General features: G+C 41.6%; 1 protein-coding gene and 1 long non-coding RNA gene across 3 annotated transcripts in view; one reads left to right on the top strand and one right to left on the bottom strand.

Moving 5' to 3' along the window:
• The window catches only part of CFAP126 (cilia and flagella associated protein 126), a 90,544-nt gene that overhangs the window by 25,053 nt on the left and 43,736 nt on the right, over positions 1 to 21,755 (bottom strand). The gene's annotated exons all lie outside the window — the stretch shown is intronic.
• The window catches only part of LOC138268290 (uncharacterized), a 77,340-nt gene continuing 72,504 nt past the window's right edge, over positions 16,920 to 21,755 (top strand). The window contains exon 1 of the long non-coding RNA XR_011199971.1: positions 16,920 to 17,165. This is a non-coding gene — a long non-coding RNA (uncharacterized lncRNA). The remainder of the gene's footprint in view (positions 17,166 to 21,755) is intronic.

Here is a 21,755-nt window from a genome sequence, read left to right as displayed (position 1 = left end):
TGGACCAGGCAGTTGCAGGAATGGAAGATCCCCTTTTTAAATAGGACAGCTGGACCACAGAGTCTCTACCTATCTCCTGTCACTAGATCAGTTCTGTAGGTCTGGGACGGGTGAGTGAGCAGAGAGATTTGACCTTGTTTCCCTCTCCTCTAGCGCTGATTATCAGCAACGCAGACTTCACCCCTGGTCTTGACCATGCAGCATTTCAACATTGGCAGAGTGGGTGTCGGTCCATTGGTCATATGTTTGACAAGAAAGGTTCCATGATGTTTGCTCAACTTCGAGCTAACAGCTTCTTGAAATGGAAAGGCTGAGATAATTTCAAATTAGACACTGGGTGACCCAGTCGACGGTCCGTCTGGGAGCGCAACGTTCCCTCACTCCATTTGAAAAATGGTTTGTGACAAAAAACGTTGGACAAGCGCCAGATTACTGAACTGTATGACCTCCTACGACAGCCTTCTCTGCAGCTTAAATCAGCAGGGCAGAGGTATTGGAAACTGGAACTTGGACAACAGGTGATGTAATGAGGGTGGGACGACATATACTACCGGGTGAGACATACGGCCCATAACACAGCTAGTGTCAAAACCGTCACTAAAATAGCTACCTATTGGAACCTCACACTGGTACGTCTCCACATGCGTAACCACACATGCAGCGCTGACTATTGACACGGCTATGGCTCCCCCGGGACCCTCTTACACTTGCTTTGGCACTGCTCAAAAACTACTTACTGTACTAAGATTTTAGGTGGCATTGATACATACATACATACCCAGCTACCCCACTTCCAGGCTTACACTCTCTTGGGGCTACCCAACGTGCTTACTTTTCCCCTTAAGTCACGTAGAGGCTGAAACACAGGGTTGGCTCTTGGTGCAGTCTTGCAGAACATTCTAGCAAAATGGGGCATGGGTGGGTCCCTACACACCTGAGATGGCTCCACCGCTTATGGCACATCTGGGGAATGGGGAAATTTACCCTATCTATCACCACAGAGGGAGACTCGTGTAGTGAATTATGGCGCACCTACATCATGCTACTCTGCTGGGTTCTTGGAACTCACTTGCTCTAACTACCTCTGTTTACTAAAACTCACAGATCTTACTGCTGACACTTGCTCCACAGAGTCCCCCAAGCCAGAGGATGGTTAATTCAAGTCGAGCCATGACAAATCTACAATTTGGACTCTGCGTGACCGTATGGAGGGTGGGGTGAGGGTTTGTTTGGAGTTTCTTGTTTATTTTCAAGAGACACTGCAGGTGGCATTGTTGGTCCGCTCTATCGCTTCATAATTTTCTTGTATCAAAATGCCAATAAAGAGACCTGAACCATAACATTATGTGGAATCAGCAGGAGAAGCAGTCTGTGTGTCTTGAGCCTTGTGTACCTAGGGACCCGATAATTATTTCTCTGGTTTTCACCCACACATCACACCTTCAATGTCTAAAAAGAAAGAAAACCTGCACTTTCTCACCTGTGTGCCAAGACTCCTGCACAGAATTCAGTGACTGGTCGTAGAAGGTACAAAGATGGTTCAATCAATAATGAGGATTTGCTCAATTTTGAAAAGGGTATGAAAGCATATGTTAACTCCATTATTAGGGATCTGGCATCTCTGGTCAGAGACACGGTTGGGTCTGTGCTAAGGAGACTTTGGGGGTTATTCTAACTTTGGAGGAGTGTTAATCCGTCCCAAAAGTGACGGTAAAGTGACGGATATACCACCAGCCGTATTACGAGTTCCATAGGATATAATGGACTCGTAATACGGCTGGTGGTAAATCCGTCACTTTTCCGTCACTTTTGGGACGGATTAACACCTCCTCCAAAGTTAGAATAACCCCCTTAATGTTGTGGAATCGATTGCACCCAACTGCTCAGAAGGAGTTAACAAAGGAGGCTTACCTACTCAGATTTTAACGCAGGGCTTTAAGAGGGATGAAGAAAGTGGGGATCGCTGAAAGGGCAGGGCCTATAGAATTAAGGGCATGGCTTAAACAAATACTAAAATCTGCAGAGTGCCACCATACCCACACGTTTGAAACGGTACAAAACTGCAACTAGCATACTTGTTCATTGCTCTGTGCGCTCTACACAGAGGCCAAGGATTGCATGATCTCATATTCGGAACACCTTTTACCGCCCCTGACAGGTATGAAAGAAACTGCCCTGCCTTCAGCCACACTTCAATTGTGCCTCGTTGCAAACACATTGGATGCGATCTCAAATTATGGACCTAGACCAGAGTAATACGCGACCTGGAAAAAAAGCGAAACAACATCCTGGAGAAAGCAAACACCCATAAGGAATACAAGATTAAGTAAAGCAAGTGAAACAAACAGGAACGACACGGATTCCCATGAAGTATTTTACGCGCATTTTTAAGAATTCGATGTATGCTTTGCACTAAAAGACACACATTCAGGGCCCGGAAGCGACCAGTTTCAATCTCCGTTTTAAATTACTACGTACATTACCGTATGGACCGGGCTCATGTAATGAAACCTTTGTTATTTGTGTATAGGGGAGGGGGCGGATTTACTTCAATGCACACCTGCAAAGGAAGTATCTGGTTTTCTGGATTTAGACGAAGAAGGTCAGCCACCCATTGCTCATGATGGTTACGGAGAGGCAATTCATAATTTAATGTATAAGAACAATTTATTTTTTTTGAAATTACATTTCTTGTTCGTCTAGTGCCCTTTAGTGACACTTTATAGGCAGAGGCTTTGAGAGCATGTTAGATTTAATTTAAATTACTGAATACATGCGTCCTCTTCTCTCTAATTTCAAAATTCATTTGAATTGTTTTGGTGATCACTGCCTTCTTAGTGTAGATATTGGAACCCCTACTTCTGGTGACCAATGTTGAACTAGCCAAACCTGACGGTCAAAGTTGAAGATGGGAGAGTATTATTCCAAAGGACCTGTTACCTAAAACGTTGAGGGACAATTCTATAAAGTTTAAGATCTGTCTAGATGACAACGCCAGCAACAATGAGATTAAGAGTGTCTTTCTAAAAATTTCCCATGGTATAAATGTAGCACTCACTGCTCAAATGAGTGGCAAAAGCCAGCACTCATGCGCTTACTTTGACAATAACTGTATTAACACCCTAAAGGATCTAAAGAAGGCTCTCAATAGGGTTCTAAGGATTTCTGAAGAAGTTAGAGCAGGCTTCTCTGACAGGCAGCATGTGAACTACTGGGAGCTCTCTAGCTGCTTGCAAGTAGCTCTCCTGTGGGCAACCCAGCCTACTAAATAGGAACCTTTTTCTTGTTTGAATTAATGTATATATGCCAAAATTGTGTATTCCAGACAGAAGTGTGTATTTTCAGAATTCATTAGATGATGTGTGGAGAAAAATGGCTTATCAACAAAATATATTTAAAGCTGATTTTTGAGTGATAAATCATTTAGGAAGGCATAACTATTATCATTACAACAGTGCCAGTGGTGTTGCAGCTGTGGCTGCTTTGAATTATTCATGCAGAGGCCTTCTAAATTGATAAAGCCTTTTTTTTTACATTACTGCAAGCAATCATGTCTGATGCACTGAGGTAATCAATGCTAGTAATTTTAGATATGGTAGCTACTAATGTAATCTCGTCTGATGTGGTGAATATTACAAGACCAATATAAGTAGTTCACAATGATCTTCACAGAACACAAAAAGCTCTTATTACACAAAAGGTTGGAGACCCCCGAGTTAGAGCATGTCTACAGAATTATAAGGGGGGTGCTGTAGGCAAGGAGAAGTGCAATAAAAGATGGTAAGCTCTTGTAACAAGTAACCGCAAGGATAAAGTAGTTTTCTGCCACATCAATAATAAACCCTTTATTAGGCCTCATAGCCTTAGGGGTTCTTCACCCCAAGCATCCTGCCTACCTCCTCCACTTTTCTGACCTTGTTTTTGAGGGTATTAGGACCATGTGTACTTTACCACTGCTAACTAGTGTAGTGCTAAAGTGCTTGTTCTCTTTCCCCAAAACATATATCCAGGGCCTGTAAATAAAATGTTATAAGTGGGCCTGTAGCACTGATTGTGCCACTCACTTAAGCAGCCCTTTAACCATGTCACAGGCCTGCCACTACAGAGCTAGTATGTGCAGTTTTACACTGCCGAGTTGACCTGGCAAAATAACCTTTTTTTCAGTGCCAAACCTTCCCTTTTGTATACATACATCACCCGTAATGTACACCCTAGACAGCCCAGAGGGCAGGGTGCAATGTATTTAAAAGGCATGACATGTACTTTTAAGGTTTACTTGTCCTGGTACTGAAACACTCCCAAAGCCGTTCTTCACTACTGGAAAGCCTGTTTCTCCCATAGGACAACATTGGGATTACCGGATTACATTTTATACATGTAATTCACAATCTGGAAGAGATAAACTTTCCGAGCTTGGTGTCTCAACAATTTAAAATAGCAACTTATGGTGAAATCGGATTTTAAACTGCAATCCTGAAAAGGCCACTTTTAAAAAGTTGCCATCTTCTTACTTTAGCCAGTTGATGCCTGCTGCCCGTCACCTAAGGTGCTTTCTCAGTGGAACCGATGCATCTTCTGCTGAGTGATGCATCTTTGAGCAGAACCAATGCATCCTCCGTTGTGTGATGCATCTTTGAGCAGAACCGATGCATCTCCTTGGCTGAGCAATGCATCTTCGAGCAGAACCGACACATCACCGCTATTGTGTGGATTGGACCTTAGCATCAGACTCACATCGCTGCAAAAACTCACATCTGGGTTTGAAGCATTGCCCTCAGAACCACCACCGCCACTGTGCAACACTTTCCTGGCACAAGCTCCATTCATCTCCCACTGACGGCAGCCTTGCCAGCGACTCCAATGATCTGCATTGCAGTTTCACTGCTCATCACAACCAACAAATCGCCTTGACTGCATAATGCATCCTCAACACCGGTCTTCGCATCGCAAACCCAATTGACAGGATCCTCAATGTTGACGCAACAGGCTCTTGCACCGCACCATCTCAGAACCCACGCATTGCCTTGGCTGTGCAACGCTTCTTCAACACAGATCCAAGCAGAACTCTGCAACTGGGATTCAAGGTACTTTGGTGCAGTGGGCCTTACTGGGTCCCTGTAGCAAGTCCGCGCTCCATTGCGGTCAGCCTGAAGTTTTACCCTTGTCCTGGAATGGTGCAACCAGATATCCCCAATAACCTTTTGCTTCTTCGCACTATTTTTATTAAAAACTTTGAAATTCAATATTTCCAGTTCTATTTATTGAATTTTTGTCGTTTTGGTCTGGTTTTATTGATTAAATTCAAGTCTATAGTTCTAACCTGGCGTGGAATCTTTCTGTGTGCTGTTTTGACTGTTTTACTGTGTGAAGTGTTGCACAAATACTTTACACATTGCCTCCAATTTAACCTGCCTGCTCTGTGCCAAGCTACCAGAGGGTGAGCACAGGTTAATTAAGGGTTTGCTTGTCCCTTCCTCTAAGTAGGATTGTAGTTGCTGCTTGACCAGGGCTTACACCCCAGTCAACCAACAACTCAATTTTTAAAGAATCTGTAGCAATTTCAAGTGAGATTGCAATATCTTCAGAAGAGTGGGTGGCCAATTTTGGAAGTGAATATTCTAACAGTGATGTCATCAATCACGGTGATGAGGATGCAGAGGATTCGCTTAGGCATCTGTTGAACCTAATGAACTAACGCCCTCGTATTCACACTATGCATAGTCACAGCAGCACTAATGGGTAGTTGTTCATGAAAGGCCAGTATCCCAATGAGATTCCCATGATTCTTTTTAAATATAACATCAATCATTGGGGCCCTTGGTTAGCCTTAGTGTTAAGATCTATCTGTAGAAGAGGTAAACTGGAAACTTGAGGTCATATCTATGGTGAAGTGGTGCAGTGCAGCAAGTCATCTTGCTGTGCTGTGTCACAGGGAAAGGGCAGGAATGCACTTTATTTATTTCAATACGGTGCATTCCTGTCCTTTCCCCCAGCCCTGGCGCACAATGGCCTGCCTATCGCCAATGCAGGCACTCTTGCACCATGGTACAAGGTTACCTCCATTGCATGTAGGATTGTTTTTGTTCAGGAAGAGCACCTCCAGCACAAAAACAATCCAAGAAAGAGGAACAAAGAAGGAGAAATACAAATATTTCACCTTGTTACGCCTCACCAGGGGAGGCGTAGGTTTTTGGTGCATTCCCATGTCTACCGATTCTGGTAAATCTGAGAATGTGTGAAAGTCCATTGATGTTGCATAGGAACACCCATGCAACCACCATAGAAAGCCTCCCTGGTGCAGTGTAAGGCAACTCAGTGATTTGCTCTGCATTGCTTTACTCAAGATTTGTGAACCTACTCAGGGCCATGCAAGGTGGCCTTGTGTGGCTTCATAAATCTCATTTTTGAGTTGTGTCGCACATGCACCACGTTCCATGGTGCAAGTGCATTGCAACTGTAGTTATAAATATGGCCCTTTCTCTAAATCTCTTACCATCCCTATTTTTAGGAAGGGTTGTCACATAGACCCAGAGTGTTATCCCCCACTTCACTATAGGATGCACTTGTTGAAGTGGGTTTAGAACAGTGGACAGAGGAACAGAGTGCATGTTTACACATCCACTATGGTTTTCGAAAGGGTAATGGGACCCTTGAGCAGTGTCTCAACCTTGGCCTGCTCATAGGGAAATATATTGTGGCTAAGATGGGGCCTCCGTATCTGGCCTTTATGGACTTCTCGAGTGCATTCGACTTAGTCAATCACAGTAACCTCTGGCACTTGATGTTAGAGAAGTGTGTATAAAATCTATTGTTGTTCATCTTAGGGAAATCTATAAGGGAACAACAGCTAAAGTCAGATATAGAATTACTGGGGAATGTTCCCACCCATCCGTTTCAAATATTCAAGGGGGTGTGGCAGGACTTTATGCTTACATCATTCCATTTTACCCTCTACATTCACAATCTGGAAGGGGTTTTAGTTGAGTGGTGCAGGGAAATGCCCCAGATTGGTCATCTTGTGCTGGCCCTCCTGTATACCGTCGATGTTGTGCTAATATCCTGTAACCCAAATGGATTGGCTACAGGCTTTCCTGAACACGTTCACAGATTTTATAGCCAATTTTGAGCTTAAAGTAAATTTAGGGAAAACTTTTATAATGATATGTAATGATATGTAGGTATAACACAAGTAAGTTTGTCTCATTTAAGTTTATGGATGCCCATTTACAAATAAATACTTTCTCCTAGAAAGCCTCAGTTTCACAAATCTGGCAAAGGACTGTTCAGATATGCAGCTAAGACTCTTTAAAACTAAGCTTTGCTTTAAACATTGCCTGGTTAAATTATACTAGGTACCAATTCGACACGCTGGGCAGACCCGACGTTTTTAATGCACCAAAGTCATTATTGCAAATTAGTAAAAAGGAACTAAACACTTTATTGAACATCTTGTGAGACGAAGGATAGAATAAAGAATGCAAGAAGTCCAGTATTAGTGCACATACTTTGTTGCTGATTGAATATAATTTACAAACTTACTTAGAGTACGATACTAACATCCATCACAGGTTCATTCTTACAAGATTTAGTTGTAATTCTGTGTTTCGCCTGATCACTTTACCAGTGAGAAAAGACTAGTCGAGGTAACTTGCTAAAAGTTCCATTGATGACCTGTCGGAGCAAAGCACTTTGCAATTCATATTCTTTTGTAAATATTACGATAAGCCCAGATCAAAGTTTATTTTGCAATTAATTCGGAAGTTTACATTTAGTCAATGTAGCGTGCTTTATTATTCCTGCACCAACTACACACTGTTGCCATATCCGTTCTTCAGGTTTTACATTTAAGGAAGATTATGGGGGAATGGTGATAAATTCTTGAAGATGTGTTTATTTTACTGTGTTTATATTAAGACTTTGCCTACGTATGATATTGTTACCTCCTAGTATGATGTCGGGTTATTGACTCAGTGGTTTATTGTTTTTTTAATAATACTATTGGTAAATAAAACTATATTATAGATTTTCCACTTTTATGTTTTTAAGAAAAACTCAACACAGTTTCTAATGAGGAGCCTAGAGTTACCACAAGCACAAAACACCCATATAAACAACCAACGTTCATCAATGTCTTCTTCATTGGAGTGAAATGGGTGAATGCCATGCCTTCTCTGTTCAGCTTAATAAAAATGTCTGCATAAACAGGTCACATTAAACATGCAAAAGATTATCAGATTGTATTATGCATAGTATGTTTTCACGGGCGAATTTCAAATGATCCCATCACCGTTTAGGCTTCTGCTAATGTAGAGTGTGCCATTCATGGCAAATTATTGCATTTAATAAACGGCTCAGTTTTTAGAAATCCAAAACTCTCTGGCCACAGCACAGGCTTAAAGCCAATTTACTAACCTGAGACAGAGAATCTAGTGGGCTGTTACCCATGACCCACCAATGCATTACATAAGGATGGTGCAATGATCAGTTTGGTGAGACGACAGGATTATGTGTTGTATTAGTGAGTTCTGAAACTCTTTTCAGCATGCATAGACACAAACAAAAATTCACTCTCTATATTTTAAAGACTGGATAAAAATGACTGTCCTAATCTAGCGCAGATAGTTTGTATAGATGTAACTGTAGAGGCAACACACAATACTGGCAATGAAAGCAACTAATAAACACAACATTAAAACGAATTGCATTAGCTAACCTTGCATTAAAGTTTCTGCGTTTTGTTAGGTGGCAACTAGCCCACATGCCTTAGCCGAACAACAGGTCTGTTGTTCTGCACCTCAAGAAGGTCAGCCTCTGTCCTAATTATGGCACTTCCAAGATGATACTACCCTATTGGCCCTAAGGCGCTGTTGGCCTTTGCTAGATGTTTGTAGCTCTGCTCGCACAAATTAGTCTTCCAAGAAGAAAGCTGAAGATTCCTCTCAATGCATGTGTGCTTGTATATGATATTTCTATACTTCACACCTACAGAGTGCTGTTCAGGGTCAAAGACAAGCATACCGTCCACAGGTGACAGGTGAAGTTACAGGGTTATGGATGGTTAATGCATTGTCTTGTAGTGTTCTTTAAAGAGATGATTTTTCCTTTCTTTCCAACATTGGAACAGTTTTGTGGCAGTCCTGATGGATACCGGAATGATGTTCCAGATCCAGGTGCACAGACTGAAAAGGCCTCTTGCAATGTTTTTTCCATTACACTTCTTAGTCTGCAGTTTGATGGTGTCTTGGCTGCTGGTGGGCCGAGAACCATCAGAGTTGGTGAACTTGTTGCAAGGTAAGCATGGGTGCTTGTCATGGTGAGTTTGTAAATGATGCACCTGATTTTCAAGATTCTGCGGGCCAGGAAGTTGAAGTCAATTAAGTTCCATCAGTTCTCTGCCTGATACTTGTCTTTCCAGGCATGAATTCACTTCTGTGATTATTTTGAAAAGGCAGAACTCCATGATGAATAATCCCAAAATTAGCATACAATTATTTTGCACCTTCACTAAAATTAAATCACATATCACAAATTACATTAAAACACAAACGAATAATGTGATTGTGCTATCAAACTACAATAAAGCAAATGTTATGTGTTGGACATGTGCACTTAACTAAATGCAGCAAGCATTTATAAATGTAAAAAGTGCACTCAAATACAAGAATTAATTAAATGCAATGGGGTTACATAGGCCGAAATCTCACAAATCACATTATTGCCATTGCTAACACCACTCAGCTTTGTGTTCTTTGTGATAGCATTGCCCCTGATTCTAGAATTGTACTTACTTCAAAATGTTCAGCAATGCTCCCACCAATGCTCTTCTCAGTCTCCCATAAAGGTTGAGGGCTTGAGGCGAAACCAAATTTAGCTCTGGCAAAAATGTTCAAGCAAGCTCTGCACTGAAGCAGACTACAACTAGAACAAAACCTTGGGGCATTGTTGGATCATGGCAGCCCATTCAGCTCTGAAAGCAGCCCCCTAACCGTCAGTCTACTTGAGAAATGGCAGAGTGGCAAAATGTCCAGTGCAGCTCTGTCCAGGGGTCAGATGATCAACATATGCCCTACCATTTTTGGGGCTGCCCCCCAAATTAGCACATTTGAAGCCAAAGTTCAATAAAAATCTGAACTTAGGATAGAAATGCAGGGTAACTCTGTTCGGAGCCTCGCAGCTCCAAGTAGGACTTCAAGCCAACCAGCGGCTTGTAGAGAACATAACGGTACTTGAGGCTGCTAAAGTGAGCATCTGCTGCCAGCGGTGTTCCATGAGTGTGTCCTTAGGAAAATTCACTTCCCCTCTTTTTATCTTCGCTGCCTACGCTGATGAAGCAGGTAACAGGAAAGCATTCCAAACAATATCATACAGGGATATCAATTGAATGACGCAATACATCTCATGCTTTGAGCGTTGTGTAATTCTTATTACTACAAAGCTGAGTGGGAATCACACCAGATCTACACTCAAAGACCAGCAGATTGTATGGCACCTGGCAGCCTACCGGAATAATTCCCGTTTCGGCCTCTATGACAATGATCGAGGTCCATTTAATGCCCCAAAAGAAGTTAGGAACTTTATGTTCAGCTAGAATTAATTTTCAAGGGTTCTCCTGACCCCACCCCTCAGCTCCTTTCAGTGGGGCCGCCAGTAACTTTACTTGTAAAACCCTAAAGGTGGACTTCACTGTTTGGGTACCACATTTCCTTTCATTTCTAACACGTCACGATACATGTTGACGACGCTCATAATATTTACCTCTATCTATTCCGCTCAAGACATTGTGCAGCACACTTCATGCCTAGATTATAATACAGTTCAATTTGCGCTACTCACATGCCACAGCGATAAGTATATTTCTCTGTCTTAATCCATTGCTATCACCTTGGAATAGGCAGAATAAATGCCAAACTTCTTGTTACAAAACTGCTCAAAGATCACTAGTACAGTAAAATAGCACGAGTTATGAAACAGCCATTAATAGAGTCATCTGCAAAAAGCGAATCAGCAACCCAATGCTATTGATTCACGAGATGTCTCCTGTGGCACCTTCACTTTGGTGTGTAGGCCCTTTATAGAGGATAAACACTATTTGGGCCAGCACAGACCTATGAGTAACCCTCAAATACTGTGAATGTGTCATCTACTATCTGCCTTCATAAAGCAAATGCGTATACTACGCCCAGAAAACAAATTATCAACATCTCTTAAGGAACTCTCCATCTTCTGTTCCTCTAATGAGCTCTAGAGTAATTGGTATTCAATAAGATCAGAGACAGCCCTCATCCCTGTAGTTAGAAGCATGGTCTCCTACTTCTTTTTGGATGTGCCATATTTTACTGAAAGAAGAAAACTCTTGTTAGGCCATACACAAACAGGCTCTAGTGTAGATCCTCCCTGTAATAGTGTGTGTATTACCTGCACTAAACAGATTATCTACAAGAAATGATTCTGACTGTTTCAACACGTGATTTTCCACTGGTCCATTCTTTAAAAAAATTAGGATAACTGCACTCCCCCATGAGCATGGTGATTTCCCACACACCAGTTGGATAACTTTCAGAAAACTGTAATCCATATTGTAAAAATGTAATGTGCACCTTTTCTGCCCGTAGCTCCTTATTTGGATTTTGGTGTGGCAACATCTATCCGCTTAATTTATAATGCAGTCTTTCTCTGCTGCAACAGTGTTTCAAGTGGTATAATCCAGACTATCTTTTGAGATCTAAAGGCAAATTTCTTCCTGAGGTTACGAGATTTCATCAGAAAACTTTAAATGGTACTTCCTTTTCTGTGGCTGAAGTGAGTAAATTGAATTCTGCTCCTTCATCTTCCACAGGAGTCAAATCTCAGTGATTTTAGAAGGGTGTTGAAGACTTTGCTTTTCCTTTTATCACTTTAATTCTCATTTCCCAGTCTGGTTCATAGTTGTAGGTTAGGAGCTCTTGGGGTTTGTGTTCAATGCCAAGGTACCGTTTTAGGGTGAACATTGCCCTTTAGGAGTATGAAACTCAGCCAGCTGCCATTTCAAAGGAAAAACAGATACAAGTCTTCCTCTCCAAGGGAAACTTCCACATTACCCTCCCTTGCTGTCCAATCTGAGAACTGAACCTTCCCCTCCTACCTCTCAGATATGAGTATACCGTTACATTATTCTAGGATAGTGTTTTGTGAAGAATATTTATGGGGCGGTCCAGCACACTATTGCTCTCAACCCCAATTTTGTATGAGTTGTCAGCATTCAGTTACAGGATTTAAAATTCTAGGTCCAGGCTAGAGCAATCCACCAATGTCACATCACTTTTCATGCCTCAACACGTATATAGTTCTTTGGTGACAATGCTAGTTTTCCTCAAAGATCATATCTACATGTTCACAAGACCCTTCTTTGACATCCCTGGTTGTATCCTAATGTGTCCTTTTTCACTTCTGAAATAGTTTCTGGGCCAGGAATTGTATGTCACTAACATTACATCAACATGCTGCAATGATATTTGTGTTTTGTCCACTGACTCCATGTTGCACTTAGCCTAGCAGCACACCGTCACATTGGTGACCACCAGTATCCTTTGGATTATTGACTTCATTTTATGCTCAATTTAGCGTTAGCCACAACCATGTTAAAGGTGCAGATGTTAGAAGCCCAGAAGCTGCAACTATTTTTCCGTGCCCGCGTTATGCAATGTGTTTTCCGCTCATGTTTTCACTCTACGTGTCTGCATGTTCTTTCTCATCAAGGGCTAGAACATAACATGGGTGAGTCAGAGAGATAAGGATGTACTAGGATGATGTTTATGGTAAGGAATGCAATGGTTTGGTTTTGGAAGAAGCACCATGGGATCTTGGCCAGTTCCAACGTGTTCCTTTCAAAACTGACCTGAAGTAGCCAAAATGTTTGAACAACAACTTACAGAGCGGGAGAGGTTTTCTAGGATTCTCCTAGCTGGCTTGTTTAGGGTATATAAGAGACCAAAACCGGATTGACCATGGAGTGGATCAGTACTCTGACAGGATCAGGACGCTGATGCCTGTCACCTTTCCCTTGAGGGTAGGTCTCTCTTCAGTGTCGACCTGGGGTTTGACGACCTGTTGCTGCCAGAAGAGATGAAGCAAATTCAACTGTGCCCCATGGTGATGCATTTCTTAGACTAAGAGCTGCATACCACAAATTCCTTTCAGTGTGTGTGTTTTATCCCGGTCCGTAGTGAAGCAAAACACATGCTTTAGCCATTCTTGACTATGTTGACCATTCATTTTACCTTCTTGTAACAACAAGCTATCATTATTTAGCCAGTAGAGAAGGTGGACAAACCATGTGCGATTCAGTATGGCTCAGGATGTACCCAAAATGAGCAACCTAGCCCAAGCTGCTAGACTGAGTCCTCTCTACATCGGAACAATAGAAGCTGGCATGTTTCTTCCATTTTGGACATGATCAGTGAGGGATCTGAAGTGTGATGATTTCAACAGGCTGGTGGCAGCAGATTCAAGTAAGCTAGGACTTATTTGGATAATTTCCAACGTATTGCTTTCCGTTTCTTGTTCCCAGGCGAAAGAAAAGAATAAATAGTCTCTTATTTGATGCAAAAATATAAAATTCATATATTGTTTAGAGTGCATCTCAGAAAGTGCAAGTACTTATGTCCAAAAATACAAACATGAGTGATGGCAACAACGGGTACGCACAGACAAGCACCCTGTTAAACATTTCCTCCTAAAATGGATGGGAAATACAGGAATACATGAAGAAACAAATTAAATGGGTTTTACAGAGGAGAATTTTACAAAGTCATTGTGCCAACACAGGATTTCCTTAATGATATTAACCTATGTGAAGACCTTGGATTGACGGTTTAGAAGGTGAAGAAAAGTCCCGCCGTGCTGTGATTCCAGGAGTCAATTAAATCGTAGCTCCAGATTAGACCGCTATCCAGTTTCACAACATTCCGCCTTACCATCCACTCTCCTCATGAGGTCTGAGAGTTAAGAAGCCATGTCCCTGTGTATTTCGTGTTTCTTGTCCTGTACCTCATCTCCCACGTTCCACTATCTATCCTTCAAATCTGTTTTGATACCCTTCCTGACTTCAGCACACTATCCACGATGGGGCCCCTCTCCACACAGATGTGGCTATCACCACCAATGCTCAATCGGGCTGGTACCTGTGTGCCTATACTTAAGTGAGATAACAGGAGGGCTTCTAGTTTGGTACGCCCGGATCAAAACCTTGTGGGCTTTAGTGACAGGTACACTGCACACATACTCCAGTTATGGACTTTTTTCCACCATTGTATTCTTTCTTTCACGTAACTGATTGCACAAAATACTGAGAACACTCCCTTATTGCTCGAACCCATTTTCTTGATTTATCTCTCTGTATGTGTCAAACTAAGGTTTTTATCCTTTTAGGAGTTTCTCTCGCTTTATGCAAATTCTATGTCTTCCGTTTTTCCAATCTGTTAACATTTGATGACAGTTTTTCTGTCAATGGTCTTGGTCTTTATGTTTTGCTGTGTTCACCACTGTCCATGTTTACAGAACACCACATCATTCGTGGACTGTCACTCTATTACATTTACCTACTAATCACTATGGTCAATCCCCGTCTTTCCCCCGCCTGTCGACATAGAAAGCAAAAGCTTGTCCATTTCACCAACTTCGGCAACCAGGTTAAACAGACCACACACTGATTATTTTGTTTTTTTTAAATATGTTTTATTTGGAGACATCGCAAGGACTTAGTAGCACCTCACTGAATATGAACACATGTTAACGTCCCTAATGAAAGAGGAATGTACAAAAGAACATAAACTTATTATTTCAGGCATTTCCATAGAATGAGTACACACATGGACACCATTTTGTAGAAAAGTGGACTTGGATGGAAAGTACATCCCATTAATCACATGAATATAGCATATAGAAGGAAGCAATTTGGAATTAACTAACAATGAAAGTGCAGGTTTCGTTTATTGAATTAGTAAAAACAAAAACGCAATAAAACCTTAAAATGTGAAAAGCGGGCCTTATCCTAGTACATCATCTAAAAAGAATGTTAACCAACTCAAAATCATCAAAATACTGCATGTTACATCTCATTCACAACTAACGCTAAAACAACACATTTCTACACAATTTAAGTTAACGTTTCAAAATGCAAAATATTTGTACTTATTTTTATTGACTATGCTAAAATTAGGTATCTAATAATTGTTTGTGCTACGACGTATTTCATACCCAAGCTAAATACCGTAGCCCTTTTAACTGTCCTAAACCCATCCAGATTAAACTATCTCCTTGAATAATTCTTACGCAGGCATCTCAATGCCTAGCCGATGTAAATTACATAACTCAAATGTTCACTTCTCATCCTACACAAACTGCATTCCATGGATGCTTTTGTTTTATTCCAGGTCTGTAATTGCTTTCAAGGGTATATATTTCACGAACCACTGGGTGCATAATTGCTTCTATAGAATTTGGAGTCAAGGCCTCGAACCATTTGTTTTTTAAAAATGTCAACGTTACCAAACTCTGCTGTTACAGAACAATGCTAGTTGACAGTTTTCTTAATAATCATTATTGGAATAATATGTTGTTTTTTACTAATCTTTCGAGGCACTTTTTAAGGCTTGATAGTGTTCTTATTCATATGGATATATACTTACTAACTTGTGTTCAGAACGTCCTTCGCCATTTACTGAAGTTGTGTTTCCTAGTATACTCTGCCACATTTCTACTGCTGGCGCTAGCCAAGACCTTTCGATTTTCAATATTTAAAAAATATATAAATACATGTTTATACATACATACGTGTTTTTCAGTCAGTCCTCTTTATCAATTGGTCTTTAGTAGTGATGGTCTCTGTGCTTTTGCCCAGCACAGTACACTGCATACAGCATGGGGCAATTGAGTCTGTCCAGTTAAGTTACTGGCTCCCCTCGGTGTGAGTGACGCTATTTTTCCTGTGCTCAGAATGTACCTCTGCTTAGATAGCAGTCCCTATCAGTGGAGCATCTGGCGTCGACACAGCAGGTTGCATTCATGTTTGACAGGGCTTCGAAACCATTCAAAACTGGCCGCCTGAGCGCACGCATGAGCACGCACACGATATCTAAAAGATGTTAAAATATTCAAAGATGGCACCCCATGCATGACTGCGCATGAATGGGCAGCCATGTCGCAATGGTTTTGTTTTTCTTTAACAAAAAACAATGAAAGAAAACAAGCACTGGAAAAGACCGATTCAGATTTGTTGACTTTGCCAATGTTTGCTAAGAATTGCGTGTGGGTTCAGAAAGCTAATCACTCACTTTGGAGATCGGCCTACAACTTACTGGTCATAGGCAGTTTCTGTACATGGGCGTCGGGGCCCTGCCCCCTTTAAAAACAAAGCAATCATTTTTTTTTAAATTAAAAAATAATACCTTTATAAAACTTTATAAAACAGGGGGCACTATCTCCCCCACTCACCAACACCAGCACTATTGTTGCTCGACAAGTGAAGTGACGTGACATGACTGAAGTCACATGCTCACTTCAACTGCTCCCTTGTAGGCAGGCACAAAGTAGGTGTATTTGCCGGGCTGATAATCTCACAGCCCTGAGGCCTGTGGGGTCATCAGCTCAGCAAAGACCCAGCATCAAGGCCTAGTCTCCACCCCCTGATGATGCAGAGGCCAAGTTAGCCCAGGGCGTTTTTATTCAGACCCTGAAGCCCTTAGCCTCCACGTCAATCAGGGAGTGGAGAGCATTGTCACCCCACCCTTTCCCAACTTGCCAGAGGCAGAGGGCGTGGTGGGACCTCTCACCCCATGACGAGCTGGGAAAGGGTATGGCAGGCGGGAAGGCTCGCATCGCATCAATTTTTCAGGAGAAAAACAGTGCATCGAACGTTTGATCACTGAATGTGGAGGTATATGAAAATCCCAAGCCCGGGCTAGACAAGGAGACAAAAAGTTATTTACATTCCTTGCGTCACCTTCATAGTCTTCTGGTATGCGTTGTAAAGAAGTACGTAGTGCGTCTAATTTGCCTGTTTTTTACGACGTATCCCACGCACACAGAGAAAGACACGCCTACAACTGAAAATAACTGTTTTCGTGGCGCCTCTGGCCTAGTTTGTTTCCAGCATGAAAATACACTGGAGAAAACCTCAACGAAACAAGGTCAGCCTGGTTTCTTAACCACACCTGCTGCTGAGCACCCCTCTATTCCTCGCTTTCTGAGCCACTTGCTTGCATTGTAAAAGGGGGTTTCGATTCATTTAAACGGGTGGTGGTTTGACCTTTTAACTTGGGGTTTCAGTACAAAATGTCTATCCCTTCTGAGCCCAGGCACTCTTGAGTCATATTAGTATCATTCTGTGTGCAGTCCCCTTGCCTCGGCCTCTCCCCTGCCTGGAGACAATCGAAGGCCCTTTTGGTTTCACAATAGGTAAGCAAGCAGAGAGGAGGCAGCAGATCACATGGACTGTTTCCGATGTGAAACTTAGCTGTTTTTAAACACCAGAAACTCCAAAGTGCTTTAAGGAAATATATTTTTCGTAATTGTTCGTGATGTATAAACGTGTTGTCAAGCTGGCAGTGTAATCTGGCACCCCCCTTCCCACCCTCTGTTTAGGAACAGTAGTAGAAAGAGTTTTGTAAGGTGTGCCATGTTTGCCTGTAAGGTATGTCATTTCCTGGCCAACGTGCAGTGCTTAATTTGTAAATAAAAAGGTGCCGGTGCCCAAGGCCCTCCTCTTAAACATGCGGCTGCTGCAAGTAAATGTGCAGACATGGAATACTGAGGCGGCATAATCCTGAAGCCATCTCGGGCCTCTTCAATCCATATAAAGCCCCTCCCTGCCCCTTCAGCTCACTCCTGCAGCTTTTTGCTTATTCCCTTTGTGAGGCTTTTTCATTTTTCCCTTCCTCCGTCTTCCCCTATGTGTCTTTTGCTCGCAGCAAATTCCTGAGGCAGAAGAATGAGCCCCGGCCCTCAAAAATAAGAGCCGGGGCTCAGCACCGGAAACAGCAACCATAAATTAAGCACTGCCCGCGTGGCATTCTATGAAGGACACTTGTCTGTAAATGCTTAAGTTTACACTTTTTTCTGGCACTTTTCTTTGCTAAAGAAACATACTTCCACCATCGTTTTGGTGGGTCCACTTGGTACTGATTAGGAGCATTGGCTCCAGGTTTCCTTCTTTCTGACAGGTATATCAGATCTAATGATGAAGTATGTGAGGCTCGGGTTGTTCATGCGCTCAGAACTAGTTAATTGTGCGCCAACAAGCTGCAGCGTGCGCCAGGACGGCATGGACGTCATTTAGAAGTCGCCGGCTGGCAGTCTTCCCCAAACTCCCTTTGGAGCCAGTAAACAATTAAGCAGAAGTCATTCTCTAAGATTAACTGAGTGCTTCCCTTTTCGAAGCTTCACATATTCCATAGGATTGCAATAGGAGTTCAGGTAATCCATGATTCAGTGTTTTTAGCCCATGACCTTAATAATATTAAATGATGCATTCCGGGAGCTGTAGTGTAGGTTCAGAACAACATGACAGAAATACTAGATTATAGGGGTTTGTGAAAGGAAATCCCTGACAGGAAATATAATGTCCCTGGTGAAATGGAGTCACATGGCAACACTATAAATAGTAAACAGCAGCAAGTTCAGTTGCCAGGCTAGTCTTATTTGCTTCTGTTAGTTGCCAGCCAACCTCTAAAGAGCCCTAATTCATTGTCTATGTATGATGAATCTGTACACCACGCACATGCTACAGGATGTCCTCTGCATGCACCTGCAGTGATATTATTTGTGCACGCAGTAACGCTACATTTAGTTCAGGTTTTTCTGTTGGTATTTGGTAGTCAGTCTTATCCATAATTCGTTTTTTGGAGATTATACGCAGCAAAGGTTACCTGATGACTTGGTTGTGTGCTTAATTTAACAAAAACGTGTAACACTGCCTACAAATCATCTGATGCTATGACCATAAAGGAGCAGTCTCTAGACACATTTTTCCTTTTCATGAACTTGTCTCTGCCACCTGGCCCCAGCCTTGACTTTGCTCTCATCAGGCCTCTCTTTACATTGCCCCATGAAGAGCTAGGAACAGTTTTCAAAACTCTTGTAAAGCCTGAATTACTTACCTTAATTCATTGTGACCCAAGCTCCGCCTCCTTTCTTCCAGAAATTATATAATTAGGTCTTATCATATAAAATCGCTTTATTGATGTCATAACTACACTTTTACAATTGCTTTAGTAATCTTCTTGGTTTCTCAAATTTGCTTGAAAATGCACCGTGTCCATTCTTTTTTCAAAATTTTCCCTGGGGGGAGAACTCCCATGAACCACCTCATGACGATCGGGCTCGCTCACCGTGCTCGCTCGCCACAGGGCACTCATCCTACACTTTTATGCCCCACTGCTTTCAAATGTCACCAGCCACCCCTGGTCATAGGTGTGAATCCCTAATGGTCGAGTGAGATTTCAAGGTCAAGAGAAAGAATATTACTGAGTTGTTTACTAGAAACCGAACATTGAAATAATGGTACAATTGTATTATTGTATGAGGTTTTTACTATGCCATGAAACTGAAATATGTGTAGTAGCAAGCTTTACAAATAGAGACATACACAACTAGCAAGCAACATAGTGAGCTGACAAATTCAAAATATAAGAATGCATCTCAGGTTTTTTAAACATAATACTATTTTTAAATCTACATCACTGTCCTTTATCATAGACATCAATCATGGCGTCATTTGTAAAACTCTGCTCTTGTTTTGCTAATAGTCCTGGTGCTTTCTCAGATTGCTTAACAGCTGTCGAAACTTTATTTGCACGCCAGGTGAAGTGGAAACTGGCAGACAATGGAACACAAATGTGCAAGAACACAGAGAGATAGGGGATGAAGACCTAAGCACGTCCTCCTAGTTAAACAAATAAATCACAGGAAAGAGTTTGAGTGTTCAATGACCAATAGTGAGATTTACACGTGAGTCACTAAAGACCTCAACTAGAGGGATCAAACAAGATATTTGAGAGGTTGCCCCACCCACAACTTATCATTGCCTGCTTCTTCCTTGGTGACCCCCCCACACCCAGATAACACCAATCTGGTGGGCTCAACCTTAAAGAGAGTTCTTAAATATTATTTTTCAGGACATTCACAGGGGTCCAGCTGTAATACTTAAAAATACCTAAGGGTACACACAAAAGATTTATTTTTATTCACAGATACTCTTGGTAGAGCTCAAAACCAAATCTGTGTGGTTCAGTGGTGAGGAATGATGATTCATCTATCCACACATGACTGCCATCATGCTTCAAATGATTATTAAACCGGTCAGGTCTATAGTCTTCTTCAGGGCTTGGGAACTACCTGCCCAAATAATGCATACAATCCATGGAAAAATATAAATCTTACCGCTCTCATACCTGTCTATTGCAATTCAGCAATGATTCCTGTAGATGAGAATTAGATGCAGAAGAATGCACACACTTTAGGCTAAGTATATGTTTCACTTGTAAATACTATTTATTTCACTAGTAATGTGCTTTCCAACACATACATATCACAGCATAGTCATTCCGCCCATTGGCACTACAGGTCTCAAAAAAAAAAAGTGTGTGTTTCTTGAGTGAAGACTCATCCTTAAAATAAAAACAGTGTCTTTACATGCAGGTGCTAAAACTCCAATCATACACATATTTAGAACTCCAATCATGCCATTCTGAGATACCTCTGAGGATCATGGTCAAGAGTGGAGGGAACTCCTCCTGTAGTCACACACTAGGTATAGGAAAAAAAATCATATAACCAGATACTGTAAAGAAATTTAATAACACTGAAATTATCACTTCAACTCATGGCTGATAATGTTCAATTTGCAAAGGATAAAAAAGCCACTTGGAATGTATCGTAATGCGGCTTGTCAGTTGTGCAAATGGCCCCATAAAAATCATGCAAATGGAGAAAGACAACATATATTCTTCTCTTTTGTTTTCCATACCCTAAGATACATACATATGCTTAGCGTGGTGTGAATATATGGAAGTGTGGCTTGTCATTTATAAAAAAAAGCCTCTTCGTAATAGTTACTGTTGGAGATTGTGTTTTTGGAAAATGGACATGCTACTTACTTCACCAAAGGATAGATGGAGTCTGTCAAACATTGTCCACCACCATTCTGCCTCATAGTACACAGAATGTTTATTAATGCGTTTGAGCTATGCGGCATGTGATACTTTATAGTGTTGTGTTATACACTTTACTCACAGTTATTGACACTCTTGCTATATAGACTCTTATACCCTTTGTGGAGTCCAGAACACATCCATTACATTCTCAGGCACTTGAGGAGTTAGGCACTTTGTATACAAGTGGCTTTTTATCTTTTACAAACTGAACACATTTCAGCCACGATGAGTTTAAGATACAATTTAAGTGTTATTTGAATGCTTAACTGTATCTGGTTATATGACCATTTAACATACCACTAGTGTGTGACTACATAGGAGGTAGACCCCACTCATGACCATGATGCTCACAGGTATCCCAGAAAAGGATGAGTCGTGAATTCTGAATCTATGATTGGAGTTATAGCACCTGCATGTAAAGACACTGTTTTTCATCTTACAGTTTGATTTATCACACAAGAAACACACACCTGTTTTTAGAGGCCTGCTCAAGTGGGGTGAGTATGCTGTGATATTTATTTATTAGGAAACAGGTTAGAAATGAAAGGAATAAAATTTACTTGTGAA

Source organism: Pleurodeles waltl, chromosome 12 (genome assembly GCF_031143425.1).
Source record: "Pleurodeles waltl isolate 20211129_DDA chromosome 12, aPleWal1.hap1.20221129, whole genome shotgun sequence".
Classification (NCBI taxonomy): domain Eukaryota; kingdom Metazoa; phylum Chordata; class Amphibia; order Caudata; family Salamandridae; genus Pleurodeles; species Pleurodeles waltl.
Note: the sequence above shows the minus strand (reverse complement) of the source record. Positions and strands in the feature narration are given on the sequence as shown.